At 41.0% G+C, this 20,395-nt stretch overlaps 1 protein-coding gene and 1 long non-coding RNA gene across 3 annotated transcripts in view; one reads left to right on the top strand and one right to left on the bottom strand.

The window, feature by feature from the left end:
* The window catches only part of CDK6 (cyclin dependent kinase 6), a 128,758-nt gene that overhangs the window by 75,326 nt on the left and 33,037 nt on the right, over window positions 1-20,395 (top strand). The window lies entirely within an intron of this gene.
* Window positions 933-15,315, bottom strand: LOC118247523 (uncharacterized). The gene is made up of 4 exons (XR_004778470.2): window positions 15,087-15,315; window positions 13,557-13,605; window positions 6,256-6,307; window positions 933-3,406 (listed from the first exon to the last, which is right to left on the bottom strand). It is a non-coding gene; the product is annotated as an uncharacterized LOC118247523 (long non-coding RNA).

Genomic DNA, 20,395 nt, shown 5'->3' with positions numbered 1-20,395 from the left:
TAAATTAAATTACAGAGTTTTTACATTAGCATTCAAGCTTATTTGGCCAGGGAGTGAAAATGGGAAAGGAGTTTGGAATTGTAGGAGGAGCTTGACCTCTGTTGCATTGTAAGTGACTTGTCATAAGCATGCTGTAATAATTTTTAAAATTACACTATTCTGTCTAGCATAAAGCCCATCCTACCTCTTAGCATTTTGCTTAGCACACTTCCTAACATCTTTATTTCCTGCAAATACTGTATATTGGCACATTCATAGCATTATGTGTAGTGTAAATAGAGGGATCTAGGAGGAAAAGAAGCAAAAAGAAAGTGAGGAGGCATAAGACAGGGCCAGTCAGTGCTTCAACAGGGAAAATGAGGCCAAACAAATACAATGACAAGGACTTTTTTGTTGTTGTTTTGTTTTGTTTTGTGGTGTTGTTTTTTTTTTTCTATTATTATTATTTTGTGTTGCTTTGGGCCAAGGAGTGTTTGAGTTCACTTTTATTTCCAATTGCTGCTTTGCCTTCTGGACAGAAGATGCTACTTTTTTATAAGCAAACAGTTTAATTTGCCACATAGCTGAAATTCTTTCCTAGTGAATATGTGAAATATTATACCCCGAATTTGCAATTAATGTGACAAATGGCATCGGTTTTGTTCTATTCTTTGCTAAAGGTGCTTCACAGACAGAATCATTCCAACTCAATTATGTACTATTTTAAAACTAATTAAAAGACATTCCAGAAACTTTTTAAGTCCTGCCTTCATCTCGACTTGCTTCATTATCTTTGTGCCCATGTGGCCACAAAAAGAAAATCTTGTTGGTATTTTTCATTCCTATGACGGGTTGATGCACGAACTAAGCAAAACCACTAATATCTATGTTGATCACTTGCAGACTCAACATGGCAGTTATACCTATTTAATAATAGAAAAATGAGTGAACTTCAGTAACATTTGTTCAGTTGCCATGGAAACCATAGGATACTTGACTGCCTTTGGACCCCCATCCTTTGATATGCCAAGTGAATTCTGTGAGTTTTTAATGTCCTCATCAGCTATTGAACCTGCAATCAAAATCAGACAACAAGAACTTAAATCCTGTGACTTGAAGACACGCAATTTCTATCTTAGTTTCATCTACTTGAATTACCACCTATTCCAATGGGATTCCTTTGAATGGGCTGCAGCAATGAAGATGTAAACATGGAAATTTAGGCCCCAGCTCAGTGTGCTGCAATTAACTCTTATGGGGGAACCTTACCGCCGGCATCAACAGATGCTTTCCTTAGCAAGCAAATGTAGTTGTTGGGTTGTGGGAGGCAAATGTTTGTATCATGTTAAAAAGTTCAGCATTAGTCTAACCTCAGCTGAAAAAAACGGCACTGGTTTTTAAGAAAAGAGGAGAATTGGCAAACCTAAGCCCGCACAGCCAAAATCCCATATGACACAGTATTTTGAGTCATAAGGTGACCTTAGTATGAAAAGCAGCTTCAATTAGATGTCTATTGTGTTTTCAAATATAGAAGAATGGCTTTGTGTTCAATGGATTGCCCCACTGATTAAGACAAGGAAGCAGATGCTGCAAGGGCATATAGCTGGAAAGAATTTCATTTCTCCGTTTTATTATAATTCAGAATATATTCAATGTATCAGAGCAATTAATACGTAAAAACCCACACAAGTATTATGACCATGAGAATTTCCCAATATTCATAGGTGCCGGTACCTATGCATAATGAAACTCCCAGCACCTTCCATGTCCCAAAAAAACAAGCAGAAAGGATGGGGGAGGGAGGAGAATCATGAAGGAAAGTCTTTTTATTTTCTTCTTTTCACGTGAAGGTTTATAATTAAAGGGGAAAGTAAATTAATTACATGAATATTAAAAGGTTACTCTTCTATTCTAACATTTGGTCACAAGTTGTCTAATGAAAAGGAATGCAGGCTGGAGGGCTGCCATGCCTTTGCTTCTTTCTGCAGAGGGCCACAGGCTGAAGCAGTGATTGTGCGTGACAGATTCTGGGAACAATGAGCCTGCGCACAGATCATCCAGATGGAGCATGCTTTTCTAAATTACACCAACAACAGGGTGGCCCACAGGCAAACAAAATAGTTAAACAATACATAATAAAGTTTTTATTTGGTATTTCCTGTGAGCCTCTGCCAGTTGCCAGGGAGTGTACTGTATTTTTCTTTTGCTGTATTAATTGTTGACCACAACTGGCAAAGACCCAAACTAGCAGGGACAGATAAGGGGGGGAAAATGGCATCTGGACACTAAAGCCTCAAGTGTACTGGGAAAAAAAAGCACAAAAAATTACAGCATATATCTGGAATTTTCCAACTAACGATGTGCGGATGTGGTAGCGCTGGGGAAAAAGAGCCAAACTGAGCCTGCTTTGTTCACTAAGAGAGGCCCCCCTGTAACATTCCTTTTAGCTGTGCATATTTTGGCTTCAGTTGTGCAGTTTTAACTATATACTGTGTATGGAGCAGTTCAGTTGTTGCTGCATGAATCTAATGATTTTGTTACAAGAAATAAAATGCTCTCAATGCGTATGCATTTTCGTTGTTGTGAGATGTTTAAATAGAGGCTGTGTTTTAAATGTTAAATTATAGGTGTTGAGTTTTCAGAGGGAACAGGGAGAAAAATTCATTAAGTATAAGCCATCACTGCAACAGCTGCAAGGAGGAGACCCTCAGTAGCAGTGAATGCTGCCTTTTAAAACTCATCAATGAAATCAGTACTTACAGTTATCTGGTTTAGGGAAAAGCCCACAATATAGCATTAACACTTGGATAAAAACAGGAGGTTGCATAAACATGCTAGTTTGATACTGTTTTTCTATTTTCTTTGTCATTATAAACAGTTAAAGTATTGGCATCTTTCTAAGGAAGTTTTATACTCCTGATTCACTGTACACAGTATAGTAAGTGATTTTGCCACTACTAGTACACAGCAAAGAAAATAAACAAGAACAGGTTGCTGTTATTCTCTTCTACAGTTAAAATAGCCTTGCAGATATTATTAGGCAGCCTCTCCAAAGAAGGTGAAAGGTGGTGTGAAGACTATCAATGTGTATACAGGTGAAAACCAACTGCATTAGGCAGTGACAGGGTTTACAGCTGCAGGCCTGCAGTTCAATTGACAGGGAGCAAGTTCTTAATATGAGCTTAAATCGTCATATATTTATACTGCATTTTTGGATTTACTTGGACCATCTTCTAGTCACCAGCAGCCCTTGTTGCCACAGGCTTGTTTTCACTTCCCAACTCACATGCTCTTTCTGGCATTAAGTACTTTGTTTTTTCTTTGTTTGTTTTTTTGGTTTTAGGGCAGAGATTTTTGTGATTGGTTTTAGCTGCAAAATATGGAAGTCATCTATTCCATTATTTCTTTGTATGTGTGCAGTTGTCTTCTGTAAAAAAAAAAAAAAAAAAGGAAGAAAAGAAAAAAAACATAAAGGAATTTATTCACTTGATACTATATTCATATGCACACTGCTTATCAACAGGGCTGAACCTATGGATCACTAATGTAGGTTTCTTCAACTTGAGCTCACAGAGTATCTGGCTGTAGTGGAGGACTGTCATAAATAGCTGACTAAACTAGGAGGCAGGACACATTGCCAGTGGATTTCCCAGATGTTTGTCCCCGTTCATCTTCCAACACACAACTACTGGTATGTTTTCCCCTTAAACCTGTTTTTCTACCTCTCCTCCAGCCCCACTGCCTTTCTCCACTAGATCTAACTCCCACCCCAAATCCTCTGTGGAGTCTGCTTTCCCTGGGCACCAGGCCTGCCCCTCAGTCACCCCAGCTTTCAGCTTCAGGCCTTCCTCAGCAGTCCCTGTCTCCATGTGGAGTTTTTTTCCTGATCCCAGTCTCATATGCCTTGCTGGTCGTTTTTCCTTTTTCTTCCCTCTGTAGCTCATAGTCTTCTTTCTCAGTCAGTTTCGTTTACCCCATCTCTCCACACACATCCAGCCCTGATTGTTCTTAAACCCAAGAAGGGGATGTCTTAGTCATCTCTTAATCTGGCTTTCATACGCTATTCCCCTAGTCTGTCCAGCTATTTTCATCTCTGTGGCTGAGTGCGATAGGTTCCCCTTCAAACATGGGATGGGGCATTTATAGCGTAACAGGCTGTCTGCACAGTCAGAAGCTTGAGATGCCATGATGTCCCGCTGAGCTCCCCGGAGCTGGCCTGAAGTGTGCTCATTCAAACCAAAACCTTCTGAAAGTGCAATAATTATGCACTAGTGCAAGTCCTTACTGAGCATGTGCTGTTTTTCAGATTTATGACATGGCCAAATTTGGAGGCAAGTTTTACAGGAGTGGCAGAGAGGCCAAGTTCCACAGCCTTTGTTCCAAAATGTGAGGGCACCAGAGCTTCTCAAAAGCAAGGTCACCAGAATTTAAGATGTGCAAACCATGTATTTTTCCCTAGCCTCATTCATGGAAACCCCTGAACTACTTCAGCTGAAATATTCCAATAAATCTGAGTATAAGCCAGAGAGATACAGCATGGAAAATATTATTGTAATCAGTGAAATTTTGGTGAAGTTATAAGATGCTGAATAGAGTAATCTTCAGTAATATGCCATGCTAGCAGCTTGAAGGTGTATATACATGCTGCTCATGATTGTTTTCCCTTACCATAAGGAATCTGGAGAGTTTTGAGAATGTCTCAAAGAGACTCTTTGTTTCCCTCAGTAGAATCCAAGGTGCAAAATCACTTTGTTTTATTTATATATGTGCTATTCCCTATGCACGGACCCCTTCCACATACCCTTATAGCCAACTGTTGTGTATTCTACCACGTGTGTAAAATGATTCTTACTCACTTTAAAGACACTACACACTTCCAGTCCCTAATGGCATCTATAAATAAAACGAATGCACAGTTGGGGATGTCAGTTTGTCACAAGCATTCACAGTAGTGTAAAAACACTGGTCATGAAAAAGATCAGATCTATGATAGAAATTAGTGTTGTTAAGTACTGATCACTGGCAGGCATGAGACTCCATTGAAGTCCCATTGAAGTCAGTGAAGTTCAAGAGCAGATCTATGCTTAGTACATAGCCATACCAATATCAAAATTGCTTTAGATATTGTCTTTTTCTCTCATTAAAATGAAAGTCCTAATTTTCATAAAATCATAGAATGATTTGAGTTGGAAGGGACCTTGAAGATCACCCAGTTCCAACCCCTGCCATGGGCAGGGACACCTCCCACCAGACCAGGTTGCCCAAAGCCCCATCCAGCCTGGCCTTGAACACCTCCAGGGATGGGGCATCCAGAGCTTCTCTGGGCAGCCTGTGCCAGTGCCTCACCACTCTCATAGTGAAGAATTTCCTCCTTATACCTAATTTAAACCTACCCTCTTTTATTTTATAACCATTACCCCTTGTCCTATCACACATGCCCTTGTAAAAAGTCCCTCCCCAGCTTTCTTGTAGACCCTGTTTATATACTGGAAGGCCGCCCCGGAGCCTTCACTTCTCCAGGCTGAACAACCCCTGCTCTCTCAGCCTGATAAATTTTTTTTCCATTCTCCACCCAGCCTGCATTTGTGCTTGGGATTGCCCCGGCCCAGGTGCAGGACCTTGCACTTGGCCTTGTTGAACTTCATGAGGTGGTCACAGGCCCACCTCTCAGCCTGCCCAGGTCCCTCTGGATGGCATCCCTTCCCTCCTGTCTGTTGATCGCACCACACAGCCTGGTGTCACCAGCAAACTTGCTGAGGGTGTACTCAATCCCACTGTCCATGTCACCAACAAAGATGTTAAACAGTGCCAGTCGCAATACTGACCCCTGAGGAACACCACTCATCACTGATCTCCACCAGGGCATTGAGCCGCTGACCGCAACTCTTTGAGTGCGACCATCCAGCCAATTCCTTACTCACCAAGTGGCCCATCTGTCAAATCCATATCTCTTTAATTTAGAGACAAGGATGTCATGTGGGACAGTGTCAACCACTGCACAAGTCTGGGTAGCTGATTTTTTTGCAACCTAATGAGCTATTATTCAGCATAAAATATTTAACACTTCACTGGAAGTCAGATTAATTAGAATAGGCTTCATTTCCCATAAAAGTACTGTTTCCTTGTCCAGTCTAAAACAAGGCAAGTCTTTTAAACTTTGAAAAAAAAAAACATATTTATAGATTAGTTATTATGGGAGTGGTAAGTAGTCTGCTTCCTTGAGATGTAATTGATTAAAACTACTTTTGTACCTTACATGTGAGCTACAACACGTACATGACATTCCTGTGTACAGCATTTCCTGGTGAACTGTCATTCATCCCGAGTCCTAGAGACAGAAATTGTAAGATAGTTAAGAGGTCATCTGCAGTACCCTGCATTATTTTTCAGGCTGAAGATTATACCCAGAATTGTTTTAAGAAGTACTGAGTCTCCACATAATTGCTTTCAAGGCATATTGCCAGACTAACACTTCAATTATTCAGAAGAAGAAATAAAGGCCTCTTTCATTGTTGCTGATAACACCTTTCCTGCATCTGAAAAGATGTAAAATCCATTCTGTTTTTTCAATAGTTGTGCTGTTCACTTCTGTTTTCCTTTTGCTGGGTTATGATAATAGATTATTTTATCCTTCTTCCTACTTCATTTCAAACAGGTTTCATTTTCAGATCTTCTTGCAGTAGCCCAAAACAAAACTATGTTTATCTGGTGTTTAAAGATGCTTTGTAAATAAAAAAGCTTAAGAAGGGGTCATTTAGATCCATGTTTTGTAAAAGCTTCATATTATAAAAACTAACTTGGGTCTAAATTCAGCATGAGAGTATCCTTCTAATAACAACCATACTGTCTACTCTTGTAAACATTTAGTTTCTGATCCCACAATCATTAATGATTTTAAACAGCAGTAACATAACCTCATGATATTAACAACAACCAAAAAAGCTAAAATAAATGTTCCTTTTTCCCATTATAAAAAAAATCTTTTTCCCTGCAGACTGCCATTTTCCAAGAAAAATAGATAGTATTTGTTAAATAGAATTTTATATTCTCTAGAAAATATAGGGTATTTCTAATTTCTTGTCTCTAAACTACTTTTTAAAATAATAAAAATTAAAAACAAAGGCAGAAATGGATATACATGATTCCACTGTCTAATGATGTCTTCCTCTAACCACCCTAAGCTTCCTCTGAAATAAGTAGGAATTAAATGTGTATTTGGAGTTAGGGTAGTGCTTTTATGGCCTGTCCAGTTGTGTGGGTTTTTTTTTGTTGTTTGAGTTTTTTGTTGTTGTTTCTTTAACACAGACTAATAACGTTAGCTTTTTCGTGCATGACATTTTTGCCTCACAGAAATAGGTGAGGTCCTATCGGCTTTTTGTGAACCTTCTGTGTACCTTTAAGTTTAACCCCTTGGACCATGCAGGATCATTAGGGACTTCTGATCTGCCCCTGTCCCAGAGCTGCACGCTCATGGGCCCGGTCTCTCTGCAGGAGCTCTAGCTTCTAGCTCTGCTTTTCTCTCCTCTCCTCCTCACCTTCCATGGAGTCATACGATGAAGGATTTCCTGATGACTAGAGCATGTTATTTACATGAATTTCTCTGACAGTTCATTGAAGGGGGTATATATTGCCATCCCTATATGGCTGTTAATGCTGTGGAAGTTTTTTGGAGGTGACGGGCACTCTTATTTCCTTGCAATGAATATGCAGGTAGATTTTTGCATGGAATGACTGCTTCTCAGTACAGATCTTTGTGAGGAAAAGGCACAGGCAAGCATCATCATGATGATGGAGAAACACATATAGACTATGAAACTGATTTTTCCAAGGCAATATAGTCAACTGGTGGCAAGGCTGATGTTCTCACAAGGGCTCTTGGCTCCCTCTCTCAGACCATTAGAATACTTACACTAGCTCTTAAGTATTAGTTTCTATTTGATTTATTCTTCCTATTCAAGGATGGATTACATATTGAGATAAACAGTTTAGAAGACCTTTTTTTCGTGTCTATTTTTATCATTTTTATAAGGACTCTTCCTGGAGAGTTAGGATCCATGAGTGATTCACAGAGCAGCAAAAGGGACATGACTCAGGAGGAGACCTCCTGCATATATTTTTCATCCTCAGGCAAAACCTTTTAAAGCAGCAGATTTCCATTCCATACTGGGTGCTCCCTCGTGGTGTGTCTCCACCACACCAGTGGCAGTTCAGCCTGTCTTTGAGCATCATTCCTCCCCAGGAGTCTCGAGGAGGAGGGATTGCCACTAGCAGCAAACAACGCTGCTACTGATTGGTTAGGGAGAGCTAAAGCATTTCTGTGTAAATCGGATGTTTCCTTCTCTCCTGGAGGCTCAGCATGCCCGTGTTTCATGATGCTTGTGCCTATAAACTGATGTCCATTGCCTGAAGCTGGGAATGTTCACTTTGTAACATGCAGAGCACAATTAAATCCAAATCTGGAATATTAAAAATACATCTCAGCGCAGCAGCTCAGACAGCAAATGCAGAGTATGTATATTAGTGCACACTTCCTTAACCAGCCCTGAAATCAGAGTCTGTCAAACAGATGCCTGGAAGTGGATTTGGACTCTTAGAGAAAGTGTTTCCTGTCTTAGACCTTTCTGCACACAGTGTACAAGGGGTTAACAAGGGAGCTACTTTGCAAACAGAGGCAGAAGGTCATTGGCGGCAACAGCAAAGACTCCTACAGCCTGCCATGGAGAGCCTTTCACCCGGCATTTCCCACCCAGGGGATTGTAAACATTGGCTCCCGGCCATGGAGTCCTACTGAACTTCTCTTTACTTTCAGCATATACATTTATGCGTCTTAATGGACACTGAAGCACGGCAAGTTAGTCCTGCATGTGCAGAAGGAGAGAGGGAGCTTCTGTTCAAATTTAAGAGAGGAGGGAAAGAGCCATTACTCACGCTGGAATTTGAAAACATAGAGATATGCTTGTTCAGTGGTACTTCACATGTAACATAGCTGCTGTTCTCAGGCAAACTTTCTCAACTCACTGGAATGTGTAGAATGCTGTCACTTCATCAGAACCCAGAAGAGCTCTTTTATCTGCCATTTGTTAGTAACTAGCAATATTGTTCTTATCTCATTGTCCTTTAGCCTGATGCAGTGCCCTCAGACATGAGAACTTGTAACATGAAAGCACTCATTACCTTGAGCATTCCTTTTTATATTGTCTGAAGCTTTTATCTCTCCAGATTAAATAAGATGCTTTTTTGTATCAATTTTGAGAGAGATGAGTCATCTGTAAAAGGCTGTTCTGCAACATCATTTTCACAATAGAACATTTTACATTTTTATAAGACTATTACCACTCTGGAGGAGTCCTCAGCAATCTAGACTAAGTCAGATCTTTTTTGCCCAACTGATCTATCCATAATTAATTTCCTGAAGTAATCTGGCTTCTTAAAAATAACAAAAAATAAGAATACAAACTTTAAGGTTAGAACTGGGAAATAAAGCTTTGCATGTTCTAGTACTGGACCAGCTATAATATTCTTGTTGTCCTGCTAAATCTTCATATTCTTAAGATCAGTTTAAGTCCTCTAGCACTTAGCAAGGGAACAAAATTTCTTTGGGGTTCTTTAAAAAAATTGTGCTTCACTTTGTACTGCGAATCATAAGTTTTGGCCAATGAGTGGTGTATCAAGTAGCAAGGGAGGCGATGTTGCTTTTCTCTCCACAGAACAAAACAGAGTGCCACCCTCTAGAGATTTTCTGAGTACCATCTATTAGTCAGAGAGAGAGAATAAATTCTGCCTAGATCCAAGGTAGACTCCAGCCTGGTTAATGTAATTAATGCCTGACTTTATTTTTATCCAGTGTTGGTCTAATGTAAAATGCATACACATTCCAGAGAGCAGTATCCAGAAACTCGGCTCCTCGCCCCTTCCAGCTGATTGTCCTTAAGCACTCAGCTACTTTCAGACACAGTCTTGCCCCATGACTCATATACTCCTGGCAGAATAGTGACTTGGCTTCAGCAAAGGCAAGGAAAGAGCTGTCACCCAAAAAGCCCCTAGCCTAGTGGTCAAATTCTTTTCTTGGACGTAGGAAGTGCCTGTTAAGTCCCCTTCAGGCTGTGTTTCCACTTTGAGATTAACATAATAACATCTGTAAAAGATGTTAATGTAGATGCAGACATATATTGCTTCCACTGCCACTCCTAGTCGTGGGCTTCACTTAGATGGGACTCCACATGGACTTCTGTGGAGAACATCCAGGTATCTAGAGTATCTGCCTGCCTAAACATACATCACACAGTAGAGCTTCAGCTGAAACACGGGTGCTTGTTTCTGCTATGAAGGTCTTTATAAATATGTGTGACCGTCTACACTGAATACTCACAGACACTTTCAGATTAAGAAATGAATTTAATGAGCAACGATGTCTACAAAACTCATAACCATGGAAGGTCAGTGGCTAGCGTCCAACATTTTGATGGGTCTGAAGCCTACAAAGATATTTAAATATGATATTCTGACACCCTGAAGACTCTTCTTAGCCTTTCTGTCCTTTCTATCTAGTCCTTGGCTTTGCCATGAAATTACAGGCCTACAGCCGGTCCTTGTCCTGCTATTTACTTCAAACCACAACTCATTTCTAATGATCTGTGATTCATTCATGTGTGTATAAACACATATACCTATCTGTCCATTGCAGACAGTAAGTTCATCTTTTTTGTTTGTTTGTTTTTTGTTTTTGAAACCTTTATGGTTCCAAGCCTCTGTTTTCATTTATCCTTCCGCATTCATGTCAGCTGTCATAATAGGACTGAAGTTTGAAGTAGTGAGGGCAGATGCATCCCCAAGAGGAGCTTCTACTGCAGAGAAGCTGCCTTGTTTGCAACCCTGGGTTCCTTTTGGGTTTTGCTGTAATATAGGAGGTTTAACTGTAAACTATTGCTTCACATGAGTATCATTGGCAGATGTTGCTCCACCAAACCTTTAATATCCTATCAGTGACACTGGTACTTTGCCTCCAGGCCCTTCCTTAAGCCATGCTAGAGCCTGTATCACTAGCAGCACAAGCTTCTACTTCCAACAGGGACATCGCTTCACCAGTCTTCTTTGGTGAAGGAGAGCTGTGTGGCTGCGTAACGCTGCATCAGGTGCTGTACGAGCTCCCACCATACCACACCATGCTGCTTGGGAAGGGTTACAGCTCTTGGTGCCACGGGTAAATGAGTGTTTCTCCTAGGAGTTGATGGGACATATCAACGAAGAGAGCCCAAAGTGACAACAGTAATTTTTAACAAGAGTTGCTAAAATGTAGCCTCATTATGGAAAAGTAATATGAGATTTCTCTTGTGTACCAGCTTTGAAAGTTACCCAGACCAATATCTTAATTGTAGATGTGCCAAAGACTACTCTTGTCCAAATCAGACTTTCAGTACAAAAGACATTTGGAGAAATATTTTCAGATTAATTGTGACTGAGCTTATTTTGCCCTTATTACACATTCTGGATGAAGGCTAGGTAAGCTTTACTCAGCAGCTAACCTGCTGATGCACACGTCCTCTGCACACACTGCCAGATGCAAAGATAAAACTCTCTTACTTACATGCATGCACTGATTGTTATTTGCGTCTTTACTTTCCTATACAGGTCTTGCCATTAACTCAAAGCACAGCAGTAGCTCATAAGTTTCATTCTCAACTGAATGGAAACTCTATCCTATAGAAGTTGCTTGCACCAAGTTTCCCCTTCTATAAAGTCCCAAGCTGGAAAACTTTTTTTCATAAAAATCTATAACAATTCCAGTTCCTAGCAGAATTCTGTGTTAAGCTGTCACACAGGGGTTACACGTGCCTGTAAATGGTTTGGATTCTTTCCGTCTTTTTGAAAGTGACTCATTTGTTCAGGCCATTTTTGGTGTTCATATTTAATTACAAATTTTAATGAGAAAAATGATTTTTTTAAATTCTACCTTCTTTCCCATCTGGAAGTAGCCATAGAGTCTGCAGTAAAGCCTATCACCTAGATAACTGGCAGTATTTATTCTATTCTTTGAGACTGCATTTTGTTTGTGCATCATCTCCTTTTGTTAAAGATGGTTTGAAATAGAAGAGTACCCAAGCTCCATGGGAGAGAGGTCTGTGGTGGCCTTCATGGTTTTGCTTTATTTAGGTTTCTCTGTTGAGAACCAAAGCCTAACACAGCGCCCCAGGAAGTGGGGAGACTTTTTTCTATTAACCAGACTGGTTTTCTAGTAGCAATGGAAAGCTGTTCTTCATTATAAAGCCAAACCCTAAGTGGCAAGGCTTGGATTCTCTAGTCTAGCCATGATGAACTCAGAAAGAGACCAGGCAGTCACAAGGGCATCTTCAGGAAATCTCAGCATCCCCTTTTCTTGGAGCCAACCATGGTTTGCTTCTTGGTACAAGCTAGAGCTACATGGTCTCATTCTCCCAGAGACTGGGCATAAGTGAGGTGAGAGACCAAAGAAAAGATGGATGCTACCCAGCTCAGTGGGAATATGGATGGTACAAGGTGAGTTGGTTTTGTGGCTACCTAAACATGTAGAGCAGAGCAAAGCAACTGGAACAAGGCTCAAGATCAGATACTAGAAATTGCAACCATTTCCTCAGCTAGCTAATGTCAACAGGTGACTGACATGAGTGGCAATGGGCCAGATTGCTGTGGCCAGATCCAGAACAAGACGTGCATTCCAAGGCACCCACGCAGGCTGCCATCTTTTTAAGGCTTTTTTTTTCTTTTGGTATTGTGCAAGGAATTCTTTCTTCTAGTAGGTGTTTGACTTAACCACATAAGAAATCAATGGTGTTTATTTCCTCCTGCCGTTGTGTTTTTTTTCAGCTCTGAGGTGGATTATTAGAATTTCCTCTTTCAGCCTAGAAATTTCATTTGATTATTGGATCTTGAAGCAGGACTGAAGAGTGGCCACTTTTTTAAAAGCCCATCACTCTCAATGCCTTTACGTATCTCTGTATAAACTGCAATATCAAGATAGGCCTCATTGCATGCAAAGCTGACCACTTCTGTAAAAACCTGAGCCATCCCATATTCCATGGAAGACTGCTCTGCACCTCAGAGATTAAGGCATCATGGTTTTGATTTTAGTACATAGCAAGCATTGGCAAGTCTTTCTTACACTTCCATGGGCTCTGAACCAGGTATTGTGATGATACTGATGTTATTTTTGCTTCTTTATTTTTATATAGAGATAAAACACTTTTCAAGTGAAGTGTTAGGTATTCTCTAAGAAACGTTCTCTGTATGGTATCAGTACAGAATTCTATGAAATATTGTGCTTAATGGAAATATATTTCCTTGTATTATCTTTGAGATAAGTTCTGTGTTCTAACTAATGGGTGAAAATATTACATCATCTTAAGAGCCTTTTCCTTCCTAGTAGCTGTTTCACGCAGCTGCTTAGTGCACAGAGACTCTTGAGGTAAAAGCCACTGAATGTAGGTAAAGTGTCTTCCGCAAGTATTTATATATGCATGTATGATGTGCAAACGCACACACACATACACACACACAGACATACACATACACCTAACATGCAGTCATGCTCACAACGGATGTACCTAGAAATATTCTCCAGCACTGCCATCACACTTGGTTATGTGGTTCTTCCTAGAAATAAAAAAGCAAAATTCTGATCAGTTTTGTGTGTATAAACCATCAAAGAAATGAATGGTTTCTTTATATGTTATCTCACAGTTGATGCTAAATCTTGCTTTCATCAAAGCACAAATGTTTTAACATAAAAAAGAAGAGCACACATTCTAAAATAACAACTTGGTAGTGGGTGGTATGTGTGATCAGGATTTTTCTCTTCTATAAATAGATGGTTTTTTCCTTGATCATTTAACTAATGAAATAGTAAGAACCATCTTTCCACTTTTCACAAAGCAGGTAATTAAGCTTGCCTCTAAAACTCATACAAATGTGAATAAAGAGATAAAACTGTTATTACCGTGTGCATTTCGTAAGACCCATATGACTCAAAAAGATGTCATTTATATACAAATTCATATATATATACAACTTTTAGTCAAGGAATGAATTACTTTCTAAAAGCCACCAGGGTAGTTTGGTTCATTTTTCTGTAAAAGGGAAACTATTTCAATGTGTCTATAAAAAGACAAAATACCATCTTTCTCTAAGAAAGAAACATTCTAACCAGCCATACCTATATCTATATCTGCAATGAAACTGGAAACTGGTTATATAGGAGTGGAGGAACCACTATTCAATAATGATAGAAATTAATAATAATAATAATAATAATAATAAATAACAATAATTACAATAATAACGATAATAACGATAATAATAATAATAATGTTCAGATTGATACTATCCCTACGAACTAAAGCACATTGTATGATGTAGTGGTTATTACCTGTCTCCATTGCAGTTAGCAATAACATTAGGTCTTCAGAGATAGATTAAAGAGTCACAGGCTCTTTACAAACACAGAATGCTCAGTGAATCTTATAGGCACAGTTATGGGAAAATTCATTAAGACAGTCCCCAGCAAATAAAGCAGACATGCTCCTCTTCCACACCAGGGATGAAAAATATGTTGAAGTCATTGTTCCAAGGCTAAAAAGCCCATGCTACCACCGCTTATCTTGGCCTTATCACACCTTTTGGACAGGTGTGTTTTGGTAGGTTGCTGTGTGAGGTGCTGTAGGGTGCAATGAGACATCAACCTTCTGTCTTCCTCTTCCCTCCCTCCCTGCTCACCCCTTTCACCCACCCCAGGCTAACCCTTCCCTTGTCTTCCAGGACCCCCCACACACAAACGCACAGTTTACCTCTATGAGGTAGGTGTGCTCTGCTGCTGCAGGGTTTTGGGGTGCCCCTAGTGGACGTGGAGGAAGGGGAGATGGGGAGCAGCCCCACTCCTGGAGCAGAGCAGCCGAGGACAGGGACGTATGGGTGCAGAAGGGATGGAGGCAGGCATGCCCAGGCTGAAGGCCTGCCTGTGGGACGCAGAGCAGGGCCCGCCTGGGCTGCCTGGGCAGGCACTGAGCAGCACGCAGGGCAGCTGCCAGAGCCTGCAGTCCTGCAAAAGTGCCATCTCCTCCTTATATAGGGTCACGTACCTTCTGGATTGCCTCCTCTGCCCTGCCCCATGCTGGTTGTCAATCACTATTCCAGACCGCAGGTGCTGAAACATAGTATTTTTTAATACTACATTGAATTCATATTAAATAATGCCACACTGTCAGACCAGCAAGGCATTTGTAAGCATTCTCATTTAAGACATTACATTTCTTCTTCTGAGACTCTGTGGAGATTCAGCACATTTCTAGCAAGCAAGAGGGAAGTGTATTAGAGAGAGAGAGAGTTTGCAGTGGAGATAGAAGCCAGGCTTCAATCAATATGCAAGCCCCGATTTTAGCCATCTGTAATTCAGTTCTCTCCACTAGTCTGTGGTGAATGTGTCAGGCTTATTTACACGGCTGAGGAAAAATTTTCTACAAAGTTTGAAGAAAAATAGGCGAGTCATTTTAGACTCCCAGCCCTGAATAAGAAGCCATGCTTTAGCAGCTCCATCATGAAATTTTAAAGATTCCACTTGAAACCCTCCTGAGCAGTTTGAAGCAATAGGGAGGTTTTTTGTGATTTTGGGGCACCATGAAGCAACACTACAGAATTATATTCTGCATGCTGCCCCATATAGGTTACAATTACATTCACTTATTTTTACTCAAAAAAATAAAGGACAAAAATAAATGAAAAAAGTAAAAGATTCCCCAAAGGTAATGTGAAAGCCCTATTAATGAGGATTTAACAAAATAACTGAGTTTAAAAGGTTTTTTTAAAGTTACAAATAATTTTTCATGAGGCTGAATTGCTTTAAACAACAAAATGAGCCAGTGTCTAATGGCAAATATCTTGAACAAAATCAGCACCAAAAACAGTACAGTAGAAACCACAATCACAAAAGCAAAAGATTTGGAAGAACTTTATTTGGATTAAAGGATACTTTGTAAGAATTTAAGCATCCTGTTAATTGCTTTTGTGGAGTGATGTCTATGAAAGCTAATATCTTAAGAGGTTTTACAGGCCTCTTCAAAGTCCCTTCAGAAATAATTGGAGTAGAATTAATCACACTCAGCTTTAGATGTCTACAACGAAGATGTCTACATGCAGGCCAGTCAGCTAGATTCTCCTCACAGATAGCAAGCAGTTGCAGCATGTGTTCATTTGACCAGTACAACACACTCACTGTAAAATAAGTTGAATGGCACCCAGGGAATACCAGCTTCTTCCCTCTGACTGTAAAGGGAGTCTGTTTGACTGGCTCAGATGTAGATACCTAATGTTATGTGAGATGGATCCTCGTTCAGGTGCTACCTCGCTCTAATTTCTCTTTATGAGGACTCTACAAGAACTAGGCTACCTTATGTATTGGGAGATGAAGCAGAAAATATCTGAATAAACCTTTTCATCTATGAAGCAATAGTTATGGATATGGGATACAAGCAAAAGAAACACTACTCTCTCTTTTCATGATGTCCAATGTCTTTCATTGGTTTCTACATGCAAACTTTTGTGACCTTTTAAACCCCATGTTTAATCTTAGATCTGGCTGCATCCAGTTTTAACGGCCCAATTTTCTTCTGCTCTGTAAATGGGAGGGGAAATCAGCTTCCCTGTGAGGCTCGACGTTACCCCTTTGGAGCAAAGCTGGGTGGGATGAGGAGTGGGCCATGATCCCCCAGCCCGTCACCCTCCCAGAGCCCCTCTGGTTCAGCGGAGATGAGGGAAGCATAGCAAAATGCCTTCTCTCTGGAGTGAAAGGAAGACCCCGGGCCACAGCGTGACTCACTGGCTGGTGGAATAAAGAGTGCCAGGAAACATTCGTGGGTACTGGAGCTCAATTGTCTATACTGTTAAATTATTAGAATGGTTCCTGGCACGGTTTTGAGTTATGCCAACTAGCCTTCCCCCAGACAGTTCCTAGGCAGTTAAGCATGGACCAGAGACCATTCCCAATAAGCAGTTTGCATGCGGTCACCTTTTTTTGGAGGCTTGAGAATTTAGTAACATGGACATAGGCCACTCTGTGCCTGTTGGTCTCTGTGCCAAAGGAACATTTCCTGTCCCATTTAATTTCCCAGCACAGACATAGCCACTGTGTTACAGTCTGATCCCTGCTTTGTTCCTGTAGCTGTGCAACTGGGCATTGGTCTGTACTTAAAGTCTGTGGCAAACCGAAATGTAGTCTTTTGTGTCTATGTTACTCAACCCCATCCCTGAACCTCTGTTTGTCTTTGTCTTTTTTGAACTGTATGCTATTCAGACAGCAACTATATTTGGAATGGACTGTGTAATGTGCAGATCCATTTAAATTAAGCAGTTATCCAGAAGTGAAAATCTGCTCTGTAAAGTAAATGAAAATTAAATGAGACAGACACGATGCCTAGATCCTGTGTTTGCACTACTAGTGAGCAGATATGTACCACTAATCTGATTTTACATCAGAAATAGGGATCATGAAGTGCAGGACTGAAACTCCTGGGGCTTAGGTGGTCCAAGATAGCAACGTCTGTCAGGTATAATAAGGCAGACAGCTTTATTTGAAAATAAAGCTATCTTTCTTCTTCAGACTCTAAATGCAGCTTTCCCCTGACTTCTCACTGAGCACGTTTCCTTCTTCAGGGAGTCTGACACAGTGTTGGCACAATTTGGCAGATGTTCTTTCCTTTCTAGTGTCTCTCAGATATATGCTTCATTTAATTTCATCCTGCTGTGGTGCCGAAACCTACTGACATTAAAATGCTAAGAAGCAGTGGTCTGCAGCTACTGATATTGTTTTTTTATCTACTATCATTCCATCTTATCTGGGTAGTAAAAATATAAAATATGCACTGGAAAAGGAGTATATCTGCTCTCTTTGGTCCCAGTGTGCGTATTATTCTCAGTTTTCTTGTACATAGATTAATCCTTAGAAAATACAAATGTCATGGTATCCCCAGAACTGGCAGAACAGGGTGGAAAGCTAAAGGCAGCTTAAAGAGGGAACAGGAGCTAATTTGGCTTGAGCATTTGGAGACATTCAGAAGAAGAGGGGACAGGGTGTGAAATTCTGGAGAGCTTGGGGGTGCACAGGAGCAGGCGGGGAGTGTGACAGAAGGTGGAGCACATGGGACGCAGCGGGTGTCAGGCCGTGTTCACCTGGGCATTTGCACATGAGCAGCACGGGGTTAGGCATGTTCGGTGACATCAGGGGGCCGCTGGCATGTGGCAAAAAGGCTGAGATGGGAGAGGAGCTGGGAGGTTGGGGGAGAGCTGAGAGGAACATGGCTGTTGCACGAGAGGAGCTAAAGAGGCCGGGCAGGGTGAGGGGAAGGGAGGAGGAGGCAACGGAGGGAGGTTTATTAGATGAGAGGGCTAAAATGCAACGTGGTCACTGAAGCCTACAACCTCAGAGGTAGCTAGAAGTCTTGCGCCACATTTAGGATCTCCATCAGCATGTAGGCACGAACCCCTTTTCCTACAGCTTGAACACCAACAGTCACAGTGCATGTGGCAGATTTTCAGGGCAGGCAGAATTTAAGTGAAATGTAACAAAGCAGAAGCATGGTTTTTTGATCCTGAAAGGGGGACTTTATCATGAGCAAGTCTTGCAGGGAGAGCCTATCTCACTGGTGGTGTGGCTTACCTAAGCAAAGCATTTTTTCATTCTAAGTCAGAACTGTGGTAAAGAGGAAGTGATGATCTAGTTGTTCAGCCACCATATCCTGTGTTCAGAATAATTTTCATTTCTACTTATCTGCAAATGTTAATGGAATGTCCACAAATATTTTTTTTGGTTTCTATGGTAAGAGAAAGAGAGTGTGAAACTGTGTGTCAAAACCACTGCATCATTTGCCTCATCCTGTGCTTTTCAGGAGAAGACCCTGAGCACCAGACGAGTCATCTGTGGCATTACGTGTGTGCAAAATGACATTTAGTAAATTTTGATCCCTTTCAAGTTCATGTTTCAGAACACAGGTTTGTACATTACAAACCATATGGGTTGCTTGATCACTTTTATAATTACCGTAACGACAGAGTATATCAAAACAGCTCCACACAGATTACTTCCCCTCTGACTATAAAGCAGCTGAAAGGCACTGGCTGGAATTTAGCTGCGAGACTTTGGAAATAACTCTTTTTAAGGTTTAAGGTTTCCAAATTACTCAGAGACAGAATCTCCCATTGCCCTGCGTACACATGCGTGGAGCTCAGCAGCAGGGTGCAGGCGCTGGGGGAGCCGTGCCAGCACGCTGTCACGTGGGGGAAGCAGCAGACGCGCTGCGCGCTTCCGCGGCCTTCTGGAAACAGCCCTGCTCCCCCGAGCCTGCGGCCGGGGGCCTGCCATGAGCTGCGATGCTCCTCTCAGGAAGGGGAAGGAAAAGAGCAGCCCCTTTCCTCGAAGCATTTCCCTGGGAAAGGGGCTTCAGCTCGGGGCGCACCTCGTCAGAAGCGCTCACCAAAATGTCTCGTAACCGTGCATCCCCCAGTCCTCTGCTTATGAGAAGTGCAGGGGGTTAATGTGTGGTGGAACTGGGGAAAATAAAACGTCTTTTCACTTTATGAGAAGAGCTGCGAGGGTCTCAGATGAAGATTCACTGGGATTGGTGATATTTCCACAGATCCAGCAATCGCGCAGCTCTTGCTCCTGACACAGCACCCAGACACTGACAAATAATAATGGGCTGAAATTGTTATACCCGACTCCTGAAAGCAATGTTTCTTCAATAAGCTTTCCATCAGATTTCCTGAGAAAGTGCAAATCAGAGTTTGAGAGAGATATCTGCACCACGAAAAATATGTGTATATTTTAGGAGGGATTCTCGCTGATTCAGATAGGCCAGTGCCTGTAAAAATCCCCTGACCTTAAGTTACATTTATCTTATTTTCCCAAAGTGAATCTCTGAAGAAACTTTACTTTAATTTTATAGAGAGATTATATAGAGAGAAGTATTTTGGGAAAAGATCATTGATACGTTAACAAATTGGAAACAAGTCCAACGGAGTTAAATAATGCCCAGCTTCCACACAGGAATCTGCGTATGTGAACAGGTAGCTGGAAGTCGAGATTGCCAGTGCAGTACTTTGCACTGTGTTATTGAACTGTTTCAAAGACAAATTTTATGAATAGAGATCAAAGCATTTAAGAGGACTGTTAGCAAATATGACCACTTGTGCAAATATCCATGAACCTCCCTTCAATAGCCTTTCAGTAGTTCCAAAGGCTGTCAGGGCATGTAATGATTGTAATAAATACTGTATTTGCTTTTGTTTCAGCTGGCTTTGACCAGCAAATTCGGCTGATTACTTCCATTGTTATTTTTGCTTAGAAGACAATTATATTGTTATCATTTAAAAATAAAACACTCTCCTTACACATTTCTGT

The sequence above is a fragment of the Cygnus atratus genome, chromosome 2 (genome assembly GCF_013377495.2).
Source record: "Cygnus atratus isolate AKBS03 ecotype Queensland, Australia chromosome 2, CAtr_DNAZoo_HiC_assembly, whole genome shotgun sequence".
Lineage (NCBI taxonomy): Eukaryota > Metazoa > Chordata > Aves > Anseriformes > Anatidae > Cygnus > Cygnus atratus.
The sequence above is the reverse complement of the archived record's forward strand: the minus strand, read 5'-3'. Positions and strand labels throughout refer to the sequence as shown.